Genomic DNA, 14,770 nt, shown 5'->3' with positions numbered 1-14,770 from the left:
TCTCCTGTGCTGTGGTGAGGTCGTCGTAATATAAGATGCTGACTAACCTGCATACTCGCGAAAAGGCTGACGAACTCCATGTGTCGGAACTGCCGTGGCGAACATTTGTCGTTGATGTTGTGGAAGGCTGACACGATGTGTTTATGACCTGTGAAAATTGTCAGTTCAATGTACAGGCGAAAATGTCTCTCACTCTCATGTATCGCCAGTAACTCCCTATCGTAAGCACTCCATAAAAAAAGGTCAAAGGCTGCCAATGTCCATTCACTTCTTGTGCAGTGCTGCTCCAATCCCGACCTGGCTGGCACATGCCACAATATTCAATGGTGTACCCAGGACAGGAAGGGCAAGCAACGTTGCGTCTTCAAGGCTGGCTTGCAGTTGGCTGAAAGTGTTACTCCTCTCTGGTGTCCAATGTAATATTCGCTTGTCCTTGCCATTCTTACTGGCAACCGCGTCCGTTAGTAGTGACTGAGCTGTTACCAGTAAATGACGGGGTAAAAATTTACCATGCTTAAAAATCGTCAAGTTGCTTATAGTCCATTGACTTTGGTAGATTACGCAATGTGGTAATCTTTTCGGGCATAAGTTGGATCCCATCGGCTGAAACTTTCTCACCTAGGAAAGTTACTTCGCTTTTGCGCCTGTCACACTTGTCTTCATTTAGTACCACTCCATAGTTACACAACCTCTGCTTGTCGTTAACTTGTGCATCAGCTGAATATATTAACATGTCATCTAAAAACAAAAAGCAAAATGGCAAGCCTTGTAACATTTTGTCAATGAATTCTGCCAGGTTTGCGCTACATTTTTAAGACCAAATGGCATAAACAAAAACTCACAGACAAAAAGGTGTAATAACTGCTGTCTTTGTAACATCGGTATGTGCCACTGGGCAAGCCAACACTGAGAAAACTTTCGCAACCTCCAGAGAATAGGTAAATTCTTGAATATTAGGTATCGGGTACTTGTCTGGGACTGTCCCTACGTTCAGCTACGGCAATCGCCACAGGGGCCGTCCTTTTTGCGCACTAGGTGTGTTGGGTATGACCATGGGCTGTCTGATCTTCGTATAACACCAGGACGGAGCATATACTCAAATATCGCCTTAGTCTCAGCCAATCGTTCTAGAGCTATTCTACGGACGCGCTTTGAAACCGGCGTACCTGGTGTCGTGTCTTTGTAATGCACTGCATTGTGCATAAGACAGCTTGGTTGCACCCACGTGCGTGGGGTGGACTGTTTACTTGCAACATTAATTACTCCTATTACCTTTCTGAATTACCTTCACCATGTCACACTGTGTCCCGCCTATAAGGCAGACGTTTGCCATGTCTACGACCAGTGCAAGTTGACAGAAAATAATCACCTAATATGGGTTCTGTAACGTCTACCACCACGAAACTCCAATTGTACGGAGTCGAAAAACCAATGTCTACCGTCATATCTTTCCATCATACGTGTTGATGCTGGAGCTGTTCAAGGCTAACAACTGTAAGGGCTCCTGTATCGTCGTCTTAACTGTGCCCGTGACTGGAAGGGTGCTGACCTCTGAACCAGTGTATATTAAAAATCTTAGACCTGAATCTTATCAATCACGTGCAACCGACGCGTTGTCGTGCCGCGACTCGTCGGAAAAGTAGTAAGCATGCCATCATGGGCCTTACCTTTGCCGTGTGTCCATTTGAGCGTTGCTGCAATGAGACTCCTTAGTCCTTACGTCGACGGCGCCGTTTGTGAGTGTCGCAGTCCCTAGCGCCTAATTCGCCCTGCCCTTGCCATTTGAGTACTCACAAGGTTTCGTGCACTTTGTAGCATCGGTGCCGACCCGTCTGTAGTACCAGAAGATGTCACCGATAGTAGCTGGACCTTCCGTGCCGTCTAACGGCTGAAGGTTGGATGAACGACGCGACCGCGTCCTCTTATCGGAGTCCGTCCGTAACTTACGAGTTCTGTAATTGCTTGACGGTTCTTCCCATTGTGGTCCGCAACTCTCGGAGTTCTCCAGCGATGTCGTGGTTGTCGATAATATGCGGAGTTCCCCAGCGATGTCGTGATTGTTGATAGGATGCGGCACACAATTCGGCATCGGCTCCTCCAAAAACCCCGATACATGTTTGTCACCTACTGCTATGACGATAGTATTTATCCAGCGGCTGACGTTCATACGATATTAATGTCAACTGTACTTGAGACTGGAGCTGCTGTCGCTGGATATGTACCAGCAGCTCATTAGATATTACGCTACAGTCCACTATCGCTCACAAATGTCTCTAAAATTCCAACTGGTTTCTGTTCTCACGTTTCTCCCGGTAAGGAACTTGTGAAAGTCTATGCTCGGGTAACTTCCTGCAGCGAGTGATTAGGGAAGTCTTCAGGGCGAGGTATGCTTGTTGATGAGGTGGGTGTAGAATCACACTGGAAACTGTTGTCGTCACTCTCTGGTCCAAATTGCTAATTGCCAGCGTAAATTGTTCACGGCCTTCTGTGATCCGTTGTTCTGCGAAAATGTTTTTCAAGATCACAAACCTTATGTGCGGTTGTGTGGGCGTAAATGGAGGAGCCCGCAATTGTAGACGCAGCGCACCTGACACGAACGAACCGGCACGCATAAAATTTTCGGTGTGGGTGTGCGCAAGCGGCGCGGCAATTATCGCTGGAATTTGTGATCTCGTCGTGTCCGTCTTACCGTCGTTTCTCAGCATCGACAGTTCTAAGACTTCAATCTCTTGTAGCTGCAGCCGGATCTCGTCACCAACGGTTTGTAAAAAAATATTTGCACCTTCCATGTTTGACTGATGTAATTCGAAACATGTTATTGCGACTTAAGCCGTTCTTGTTTTCGGGGCCTCCAATTAAGTAACTCAGAAATCAAACCCGCACGTACTTCGAGACATTTATTTAGTTGGATTACAGTCGGAAGAGACAGCTCTAAAAAAAAAAAAAAAAAAAAAAAAAAAAAAAAAAAAAAAAAAAAAATAAGCATCCAACTCTCAAAATCAGTTACTCTTCTAAGGAATAAATAATGCACTTCACTGGTCGCTAGCTTGTTCCCACACCCTTATTCTACTGGTGTTTTCACTACATACTAACATTTCCGAAACAGTGAGAGCGGACATCTACATTGTCGAAATAAGTAATCATTCTCTCTTGACAGCACAGTCTACTTGACAGCAATTGTGAAAGCTTTTTATTAATACAATCCCGTGCTGTTTCAGTGAACTTTGCATGAACTTTGACCAGAGAGCAATAGTTGGCCACAGTTTAATTTCGAGTGTTTGTTGTTTGTGTTGGATAACGTGGCTGTCAAAGTAATCAGGTGACTATGGAGGTGACTGGCTTCTCGTTATCAGGGAATAGTTTGTTTCAGAATGCCTGTGATACCATCTTTCCAGTTATAGAGATATCGTTGCGTACGAAGGTAGAAGAAGGACAAAGTGTTTTTGCCTTAGTGCTGTGACACTGCAACAATTGTCAATGTCATAGCTCCTCGACTTGTGGCTACACTAATAACAAGATTTTAGAAGTTTATGTCGGAGCAACTTAGGTAGGTACGTAATATAAGACATTATATTCGATAATCGTATACATGTAGAACAGCAATAGTTTTAATACACGTAATCTATTCATATTGCACAGTATATCTGAAATGTGCATTTTCTGCTCATAGACGTAGTAACTTAAACGCGAATAAATCGCTGAGAATCCAGTCTAACAACTTTCAGTATATGGTTATAGTTTGAACAGCAGTGTTGATAGCTGTTAAGGCCAGCGTGTGATGATGTTCTAGAACAATGTGCTGCTTGGTTATTTGTAGGATCGGTTTTGGCCACTCATGTACAATCTTCGTGCGTACATGCACTCCATTTTAGTTTACTGAGTAAAAATCAACCGTCCAAGATTGTTTAATGCTGTTATATTGGCTGCATAGACTGATTACCCACAATGACAATCTTCCCTATGATAAACAGTTCATGTCATGTATTGTCATTCACAAGCTGCAGGTGATGAATGTTGATACCTTGTTGTGTTGTGTAGTAGTGATGTTTAGTATGTGTTCATATGCCAGACATAGCCCACAAAGAACTAAGTGTAAATGACTATCTTTATTAAATATGTGACATATTAATGAATTCATCAATGGTCTTGTTGAATAGATCAATTTGATATTCACTCTAAATGATTTCCATAATGCACAGAAAAACACAGTGATAATTACTGTAAGTCAGTTTGTTTTATGGTGATAATTACTACATAGCTGACACTGTTAAGCACTCTGTTTTGTGAAATTCTGGGCTGTGATTCATGAGTCCGTATGCTCCTGTAATAAAAACTGCAAGAAATCTGATTATATTTGTATCCTGCTTGTTTCCTTCTTGTTCGTAGTCATCATCTGGGTTATAATGCTTTTGTTGAAAATATTTATTCACATTATAGGAAGCATTTAATTAAAAATACTGTTGGCATATGTTAAATATCTTTATTTCTTTCTTAATCCATCTGTTGACAATTTTCATTGTATAGATGTGGTCATGTTATACATTAGCAAAATGTAAATTATTAGTCATTCATTCCAAAGTATATTGTATTTGTTTTCTTTATGTTAAGTGTTACTTTGCTTTCCTGTGACCATTTGTAGACCTCCCTCAGCACTTCAGTAGAATTTTCCAGCATTTGTGCTGGTGTCTTACTGGTGATTAATATGTTGCTGTCATCAGCGCTCCCTGGCTGATATGTTGTGAGAAATCATTTATGTGTACCAGAAACAATACTGGGCCCACTACACTTCCTAGAGGAACCTCAGTATTGATATATTGTGGATCCGATATATGTTTCTCGTTGTACTTTGATCCACTGGAGTCTTGGGATCTCTGCTGACTGTACTGTTTTCTTGATATGAATGAAACCATTTATTAACCACTCCCCTTACTCCTAGAGCCTCTAACTTATGCAACAGTGTCTGGTGATCAACTGTGTTAAATGCCTTAGACAGGTCTAAGTAAAGGCCAGTTACATAGCTTTTCTCATGGTCTGTAGTTCTCAATGTTTTCTACGCCACCTTTCTTGTGAACTGGTAAAGTTTTTGCATGTTTCAGATAGTCAGGTAAGCAACCACTTTTGAAGGATTCATTTATGATTTTCGTTAGTGGAGCTTTGATACCATTTATGCACATTTTCAGCACACACATTGGGATTTCATCTACATTTGCCAAGTTTTTGTTCTTTAATTGCCTTACAACATTCCGTACTTTGTCGTTAACAGTTGGAAGCAATACCACTGAGTTAGCTATATGCTTTGGTGTTGGTTGATTAACACTTTTTGGAAGATGTTTCTGTAATTTCGTTGCAATACTGCTAAAGTAGGTATTCACATAATTTGCTAGTTCTTTAAGGTTACTTGCTAAGTTTTCCTTGTTCTTTATTTGTGTGTTTGTACACATCTGCTTCATGTTCCTGCTTCTTGTTTCACTATAGCTCATGCAGCTTTACTTTTATTATTGGCTAAATTTATGAACCTATCATTGGCTGATTTTTTTTTTTTTTTTTTTTTTTTTCAATAGGAAATTGGAATTAACGTTTTGGGGAATGTTTCTTCAAATTTTAGTTTAGACTCAGACATGAAATTGGAGAATTTCCTATTCACTTCAGTTTCTGTATTAACTCCTTCCCAACTTTCATTTGTTAACTGTAAGGAAAATTCTTGCAAAGCTGATGGAGAGTATACTATTTTATATACATGCAGTTTGGATTCTTTTTCTACACAAGCTTTTACTTTTATAATCTGACATAGATTGTCTGACAGTACCAGATTTTTAACAAGTACATCTCAGTTTTCTCTGCCTACATCTGTAGCTACATGGCCAATGGTAGATGATGAATCTGTGATTATTCTTTTTGCACAGCTTACTAGAGATGACATCCCAAAACCAAGTAGGATATTCAGAAATGTGTTACTGGTGTCATCTGTTTTAGCTGTATTCGTGTTAAAGTCCCCTCGCAAAAGAATGTTATGTTTCAGAGTCAATGCTAGTTATAGGCTTTGTATAAGTTTTGAAAAGTATATCTCCAAATTACCACTGGGAGAGCAGTACAAAAATAATATAGTTAGTTGCTGCCACTTCAAAGTCTTTGTTGTACATAATAAGATAGGCCTAATGTCATTTCTGACTTTAAATTCAATACCGTTCTTAACATAAATATATGATCGTCCACCTTTCATTGTGTTTGTGCAACAAGAACATGCTTGGACATATGAGGGAAAATTAATATATAAGATTTCATTTTCTTTGCGCTCGTACTCTGTTATGCAGAAGCTGTCAAAGAATTGTAACTTGACTTTGTTTTTTACACACTGAATTAAATTCATAGATGAAATTTTGAAATTTTTCTTAGTTAAAACAAGGGCAGGAAAAGGATATGGGATCTTGCCACTCTTATTCAACATTGTTTTAGACAAAGTAATGTAAGACTGGGAAATGGAACTAAGAAATCAAAACTTCTGAAAGCCAATTGAACTAGGAAGAGGCCAAGGAAAACTGAATGTTTGATTTTTAGCATTTGCAGATGACTTAGTGATCCTAACGGACAGTGAAGAAACAGCAATAAAACAAATTGAGACCCTCAAAGAATGTGCGGGGAAGGTTGGCTTGCAGATGTCCTTTGAGAAGACTTAATTCATGTGCTCCAATTTAGATGTTCTGAAACTGAAAGTAAACTGTGGTGAAATCAGCAGGGCAAACACAAGTATCTCAGTGACATTATTGAACCAACAGGACAAAAAAAAAAAAAAAAAAAAATAATCAGAAAAGCATAAGAATTTGTTTCAGGCTTGTGTAAAATCACAAACTACTACTCAGTTATCAAACTGACAGTTACATACACAAGTGAAACACTCTCATTGAAGCAAAAATTACATTTACCGGAAATTAAGAAAGTAGAGAGAAAGATTATTAGAAAAATTCTCGGACCGCGATACTTACTAAACGGATACCGACTGAAAAAAAAATGTGAAGACAAAAGAAAAAGTATCAAACATCAAAATTTATATTGGAAAGACATGAATGAAGTTTCATGGGTACCTAGATAGATTACCTGGAAACAGGCTAACTAAATTGTGTGACATCACTTAAAGCATCAGTACCCTGGGTAACTGAAGTTAAGGAGGATTTTATACAAGCAAAAACTGATGTAACAAACACATCAGACAGTGAGAAATTCAGAAGCAAAAGTAGTCAAAGTTTACTCCAGAGATTGAACCAAACCCGTACCAACCTAAGTGGACTGAAGAAAGAAAGAAGGCCTTTGGGGAGAAAATGAAGAAATATTGAGCAAATAAGAAGAACCCTATGAGAGTTTGAAAATCGCTTGCTTATTGTTCTCCAGTGTGGACATTTGCTAGTAATAATAATAATAATAATAATAATAATAATAATAAGTGCTCAATCACTTAAAAAAAGTGCCTTTAACATAACCTGAAATAGACGGAAACATGGATATTAACACTTTCAAGACAACGCTATAATCACATGCTTGCCTTTACAGTTTCACATTATTATACTTTTACCATCACACTTCAATAGTGAGCACCAGGCACTGAGTAATCTCTGGTGTCTTACTGTCTGGCAGCCTCACTTTACAACAGCATGTCTTTCAAAAGAGCAAGCAGCAGCTGGACCATTCTTATATAATAGGACACTACATATATTTTATATTTGTGCTCATTGGCTTGTGGATACACATTTTATGATGGCCACCCTGCTTGAACAAACTCCTCTCTACTGTTTAGCTTCTAGATATTCATTTAAACTATGTAGGGCTAAGGAGACCAAATAAACTTTAGATTTGTTTCTGAAAACAGATCTATTTTCATTGCTTCTTATTCTAGATGACAATTTATTGTGTAAAATGCACCCCTTAGTTATTGTTATAGGATAATTTTCGGATAACTTGAGCCACTTCCTTTATAGATGATAATCATCCTTGTTTCTTGTATTGTAATTGTGTATATATCTATTTTACTGGATGGTACTGTTTGCTTTCATATGCATAATTTGTTTCCAATTTATATAATGAAGGGACTGTTAATGATATTAGGTTCCCTGAATTTATTGCTGCAGGATTGTCATAGGGTCATGTAGCGGGACTTTGAATTTTGCCGCGCTGCACTTGTTCCCTCAGACATGAATTGTGCCGTCGCAACGGTATGAGCGCTCGGCGGCAGAGAAAATACTAAAATTGTAACTCTTTTTTGTTTTTCTATCCGTTTCTTGATTGACCCTTGATAGCCGAAGCTTAAGGCAAACGTGATCTGATGAAGACGTTAAAAAAACTTATTAGCTAGTCTTAATCTGATTTTAATGTGTAGACATATTGTGGAAGTTGTTAAGAAATTCGGAGGATGGAAGTAGCAAAGTAAATTAAATTGCATACAGTATCAAGATGATTTTAATTGGTATAAATTAGTGATTCCTGGACGATTGCAAGATTTCGGAGCAGACTTTTCACGCCGAAATGAAGGAGATTTTTGAAGACCTGGACATCGCATGAAAGAAGACAAGTTAACCTGGGTAAAGGATGAACTCTTATCTACGCCACTTCCCCCTGTCAGTTACATTTTGTTATTCTCTGTTTCTTTCCAATAATTTTTGTAGTGGAAATTGGTTTAACTTTTGCTCAAAAACGCCACAAGGACCACCCCAACTATAGCTTTTCTGTAATACAAAGTCCGACCTGCATTTCTTTCTTTCCCTTTTTTCGCGATCATTAACGATTTAAAAAAAAAAAAAAAAAAAAAAAAACATTTTCACTTACGATTTCTTCCCACATTTTCAACCTTTTTTCTTTTTCTTTTCTTTTCTTATCTTTTTTCTTTTTTAATTAACTGCTACAGTCAGATTTGCATTGCATCTAATAGGCTTCTTTTGAAGCTTCACTAATCTATAGATATTCATATGTGCAGTATTTTCCCAGACTAAAATGCAGTATGGTAAGTGGGGGTAGACTAGACTATAGTACATTGTTAATAGCGTGCCTGTGTTTACCGTCCTAGACATCTTCCTCATTAACCCTAGGATGCACCGTGCCGAAAGCACACATGAATGCATATGCAGGGCCTCCAAGGCCCTGCCCTAATTTAAAATTTTCCTCTTTTCATATAATCAGTCTTTGGAGTTAAATTTATTTCTGTCAAATTTGTCATATTGAAAGATTCCTAAGATACAGTAACAGGATCTGGTGGGCCTGATTAACATTTTATTAATTTTTTAAAAAACTCTAAGAGTGAATTTTTATTAGTTACATCCATTTACATCCAACATATACAAATAATTTTATTAATCCACTTATAAGTTGCAGTTTACATTTTATAACATTTATTACAGCCAATTTCTTAACTTATAACATACTCATTATTCACAATATTATGTATATAGACAATATTTTAACAAAAAGTTATTGTTCATTGTTCACATAAAATTGCATTTTTCTTAGTTTTCAACATGTGACAAACAGGAAGCACAAAGAACGCCACTATGTTCCTTACAAATGTTGGTTTTACACTTAATGCATATCATAGCACTTTTTCTATGTTTATTATATGGACAATAATTGCATCTTCTTCTTTTTCCTGGAACAGGTAGTTGGTTCGGCAATATGACGTCTTTTTGAACACCGCATCTTTGCATGGCATCAACGATTTTCTTTGGAAGATTAGGGATCTGAATACGGAGTTACCATTTCCTCTGCTAAATCTCTTAGGAACAAATGCCTTTTATCACTTCTTCAACTATGGTATGTCAGATGTTGGGCAGAAAATAAAATTTCACTGTTCATTCCTGCGACATCCATCATATTCATCCATAATGCAAATGGCCATCTTCTTGTTTGTCTCTTGCAAGTGTAATAACGAATTTTCTGGTCCATTTGATCTACTCCACCCTTCGTAGAGTTATAGAACATTATTATATCTGGTTTCTTTTTTGCATGAGTTTCAGCAATGTTTCTGTCATGATGCATTGTGCTAATGAGAACTACAAACTTTTTCTTTTTGGGAACATAACTCACCATTGTAATGTCACCTCTAAATGCAAACAAAGAGGAATGAATTGGTCTTGAGGCAAATGGTTTCATCTATTAGGAATTTCTGGTTTATTTTGTTTGATTGTTCCCACCACTGTAATTTGCTTCTGAAGCATCTCTTCTGCCAGCTGCACACTAGTAAAGAAGTTGTCAACAGTAATGTTTTTTGATGATCCTTCAATGCTTTTAGCAAGATCTGTCACCACATTCAATCCAAGATGTTTCTGAATAGGTTCATGGGGCTTCCTTTCCGTGTAAATAACTCCATCTAAAGCATATACAGATGTAGCATCACATAACCAAAATATTTTTATGCCATACTTGGCTGGTTTAGAGGGCATATACTGGGTGAAGCTGCGTCTTCCACGGAATGGGAGTAGCTATTCGTCAACTGTGAGCAAATCATTGGGAGTCATTCTATTTCTACACTTCTCAAGAAATAGTTCCCATACATAGTGAACAGCTGCAAGTTTGTCATCTGCAGATCGAGCTTCACGGGTACGCCTGTCATCAAATCTAATCATTCTCTCTATATCCTCGAATCTATTTACTGACATAGTGGCCTTATAGTAGAATTTGCCTTTTCATCCAAGAATAATTCTCTAATATGGACATCTCAACTCTTCTCAACACCAGAAAGCATTAAAATATCAAGAAAACCCTCCATTTTAGCAAGTGACAAGTTTTTCCATGTTTTACCACGTAAAGCAGCCACTCTTCTGCTTTCAATATTTGTGCAGTTGATGATTTCCTCTAGTATTTCTTTGGAGATGAAATAGTCCCAGGCATCCTTAGGTTTACAGGTTTTCAAACCATGGGCTGGACCAGGTGCCTTCTTTACGGTATTATGGACAGGCATACAAAAATTTGCAGGAGGATCTAATTTCCAAATCGTTCCATTCCGACTAATGTATGTGTGGTCTTCTATATCTTTTTGTGGTGGTTCTTCATTTTTAGACTCTGATGAAGTAATATTATCAGAAGGACTGTCATTTGCTTCAATATTCACATCTGCAGGTTCATTGGCTGATTCTTCACTACTTGCATCTTCAAAAATATTTCCTTCCTCGCAATAATCATTTTCTTCAAACCACTGAGCCACAACACTTTCAAAATTAGCTGCACTTGCACGTACTGACTCTCTTGCTTTGCGTGTCGAAGCCATAGCAAAGGGTGTGTCTCTCGAACAGCAGCTTGTGCAGCACTAAACAAGTCATACTCGTAACAATATGGGCCTTGCAGCAACAAACAAACTACAGTTACAGTGAGGCTGACAAGAGCAGCACAGGATAACAATACTATGCAATAATAAAACATTTGATAGCAAAAAGAACAATAATACACCGACGTCGCCAATATGTGAAAGTAGTGTCTATTATTTTTTAGTTATACTATTACTACTACAGCTACTGCTGCTGTTGGCACTCCTGTTGCTGGAAATACCACTACAGTTATTGTTGAATTAATAATTGCTCCCAAACAAATGTTGAAGACAATATAGGTTAAAGAACATTTATAAATGTGTGAGGGCTTCTGAACCCCTTCTTATGCATTCACAGTGTGTGGGTAAACGTATTGAATTAAACAAGAAACTTAAAGAGGTATCTCGTTCAGACTTGATAGGAGGAATGTCACAGAGTTAGTGAAAGAGTACTGGAAAGTGATTTGAAATCAAACAAAAAATTATAGAATTTTTTTAAAAATGAAGACAAGGCCCTGTATATGCATCCTAGGGTTAAGAATATGTTGCTGCATACTTTTGATCATACTTTGCGGATATGGTCCTCCCATGTCAAATGCTTACCAACAGTGACACCCAAGAACTTGTAATTCCTTATTTCTTTGAGAACTGCATTACCCAATTAAAGAAAGGTATTGTCAGTCTCTGCAGTTTTATTTACTTGTAATTATATATGTATTTTAATTTATTCACATTTACAAACATGCTGTTTTCTCTGAAATATTTGTAAGCCTCACTCAGATTTACATAAGAACTTGATTTCACTTCTTTTACTGAGTCACTTTTTACTACAAGTGAAGTGTCATCTGCAGACATTACTACATTGTCACCTACTGCTGAAGTCATATCACTTACATATATAATGAAGAGAAGGGAGCCTAAAACTGATGAATATTTGTGTAGAATTTGTATATGGGCATCCAGTTAATTTATAAAGTACTAACTCTTGCTCTAAATGTGAAACAAAATATCACAAAATTGATCAAGTTAATTATGAAAGTGACTTTACCAAACAAAAATGAGATTAGTGATTTAATAAAAATACCCATAGGAAATTCTAATGTTACTGGAAAAATCAGCACTGGTAATAAAATAAACAAGAACAGTAAAAGTCTTTCTGTTTGCCTTCAAAGTACTTAATCAATCGTAAGCAAAGTCTTAGATGTAGAGATTTTGCTAAACATAGAACTCCATTTTATTCTGTGCAATAGGCAATACTGGCTAAATATTGACCGGATTGTCTCTCTTTCTGTATCAGTCTACATTGTATTGTATTGTATTGAACTGGGGACCTAGAAACGACGGAGAGGCTTCGTCTCCACCGTAGCCCTTAGTGGTTCACAACCCCACAACAGGCTACAGCATTCGACTCACCCCACCGTCACCCCACACTGAATCCAGGGTTATTGTGCGGTTCAGCCCCCGTTGAAAGCCCCCCCTCCCCTCCGGGAATGTCTCAGTCCAGATGAGTGTAACCCTGATGTTTGCGTGGTAGAGTAATGATGGTGTACGCAAACATGGAGAAAGTGTTTGCGCAGCAATTGCCAACATAGTGTAACTGAGATGGAATCAAGGCAGGTGGAAAACCGCTTTAAAATCCATCCACAGACTGGCCGGTGCACCGGACCTCGACACTAATCCACCGGGCGGATTTGTGCTGGGGACCGGCATGCCTTTCCGTCCAGGAAGCAGTGCGTTAGACTGCACGGCTAACCGAGCAGGCTCAACAGTCTACATACTAGTAAATTATTTCTGTAGGAACAGTTAGAAAATGGGGGTACTGTAATTTTCATCAACCAAGTGTTCAAATATAAATCTATGTATAAGTGTCAGCATTTCGATGCAGAAGGATCGTCAGGCTAGCACTCATTGAAGTCAGTGAAGCAAATTACCTTTATTACAAATTCTTTGTTATTCACCACCCATGGCTGGACAGACAGCATTAATTTTACAATAATATTACCACTTTAAAATTAATAAAAAAAATTAAACAGTATTACTAAAGTGGGTACTGTAAAATATCCGTTTAACTGCTAGATTATGATACATAGTAGAATAATAAGACAATCTGTATTAGAACACAGAGTTGTAAAACAGTAGAGTTGCTGCTGTTTTCTTTGGCACTGACTTGCAGCACAAGTAGACAGTGTTTTATCGCCAGAGAAGTATTCTTCTTCACTGTACAAAGGTTGTTCTTTTTATTATTATTATTATTATTATTATTATTCACACATGGGCCCAGTAGGACCAAGTGAGGTACAATCAATCAGTGTCACTTTTGATGGTTGGCCTTCTTTTGTATCCAAAGTTCTTTCATCCTTTCAGACTGAAGTCTCTTTCTTTCATCAGACCATGGAGTGCCAGACCGTTTTCTAATTTCCCTCTGACCAACTTTCCAACCAAATATCTTTTGTCTGAATATTTTCCTATCTGTAATACCTGCCTGAGTTATAGCGGCTACTTTAAGATCCTCCTTAATTGCAGTTATCCATTTAATTGGCTCAGTTTTGACCTTACTTCTGTTTTTGTAGAATTCTGCTATTTGTTTTGTCAACTTAGTGGTTGCCATTCTTTTAATGTGTACGTAAAATTTAAGTCTTCATTTTCTTATGTCATCAAATATTATGTCTGTGTATTCTTCTATTCCCTTATTACTTTTCATCCTATAAAGTTCCTCCATAAGTAATTCTGGGGCCTAATATTTCTTAATTTTCTTTCATTCTTTTGAAATTCTTCAATGTCCATCTTTTTATTTAAAATTAAAGTGTCTGCTCCATAAAGACATTCAGGTCGGTTATAGTGTTGTAATGTCTAAGTTTCCTCAGTTTAGAAAGTGATTTTTTATTATAAATACTTTGTGTTAATCTGAATGCAGTTCCCATTTTTTGACAGCGAACTTTGTTTCCAGCTCTTTCCAGACCATTTTCTTGTAGTTTCCCCCAAGTATTTAAGCTGAGAAACCCTTTTTATTTTTCCATATTTCGCATTCAAAAACTTTGATGTGTGTTTGTTGCATGTCATGTATTCCGTTTTTTCAAATGATATTTGTAGTCCTAATGTTTCTGCAACTACTTTAAGAATTTGTTTTTTTCCCAAAACACAGTTATATAGTAATGGGGAGGTTGCTCTTTTAATATACACAAAATTTTACTCATAAATAGTTCAACTGATAATGACTGAATACTCTCTGGTAGAGCATTAAATAATTTTTAATTTTAGGGCCACCATTGAGAAGCTGGTCTGCTTCTTAGTTAATCGACATCTTGGCCTGTCTGTACTGTCTTTGTATCGAGGGCTGTATTGATTAACTTCATTTCTCTTTCTATAGGCCTCATGATTTGTCTTTGTGTGTAGAAGGCAGTTGAAAATATGTTGACTGAAAACAGTCAGAACTCCTAAATTGGGAAAAATGTTTTTTGAATTTTGTTTGAGGTAATGCTCCTCAAGGCTTTC

General features: G+C 37.6%; 1 protein-coding gene across 4 annotated transcripts in view; it reads left to right on the top strand.

Moving 5' to 3' along the window:
- The window catches only part of LOC124619064 (phytanoyl-CoA dioxygenase, peroxisomal-like), a 110,937-nt gene that overhangs the window by 32,089 nt on the left and 64,078 nt on the right, over positions 1-14,770 (top strand). Inside the window, exon 1 of one of the 4 annotated variants that reach the window (XM_047145401.1) lies at positions 2,721-2,760. The exons of 1 other annotated variant lie outside the window; for it this stretch is intronic. The gene's annotated coding sequence lies outside the window, so the exon portion shown is untranslated. Of the gene's footprint in view, positions 1-2,720; positions 2,761-3,261; positions 3,552-14,770 lie in introns of those variants that run through there. 2 more of the 4 variants (XM_047145396.1, XM_047145397.1) reach the window with 2 other exon arrangements.

Source organism: Schistocerca americana, chromosome 1 (assembly GCF_021461395.2).
Source record: "Schistocerca americana isolate TAMUIC-IGC-003095 chromosome 1, iqSchAmer2.1, whole genome shotgun sequence".
Taxonomy (NCBI): Eukaryota; Metazoa; Arthropoda; class Insecta; order Orthoptera; family Acrididae; genus Schistocerca; species Schistocerca americana.
The sequence above is the reverse complement of the archived record's forward strand: the minus strand, read 5'-3'. Positions and strand labels throughout refer to the sequence as shown.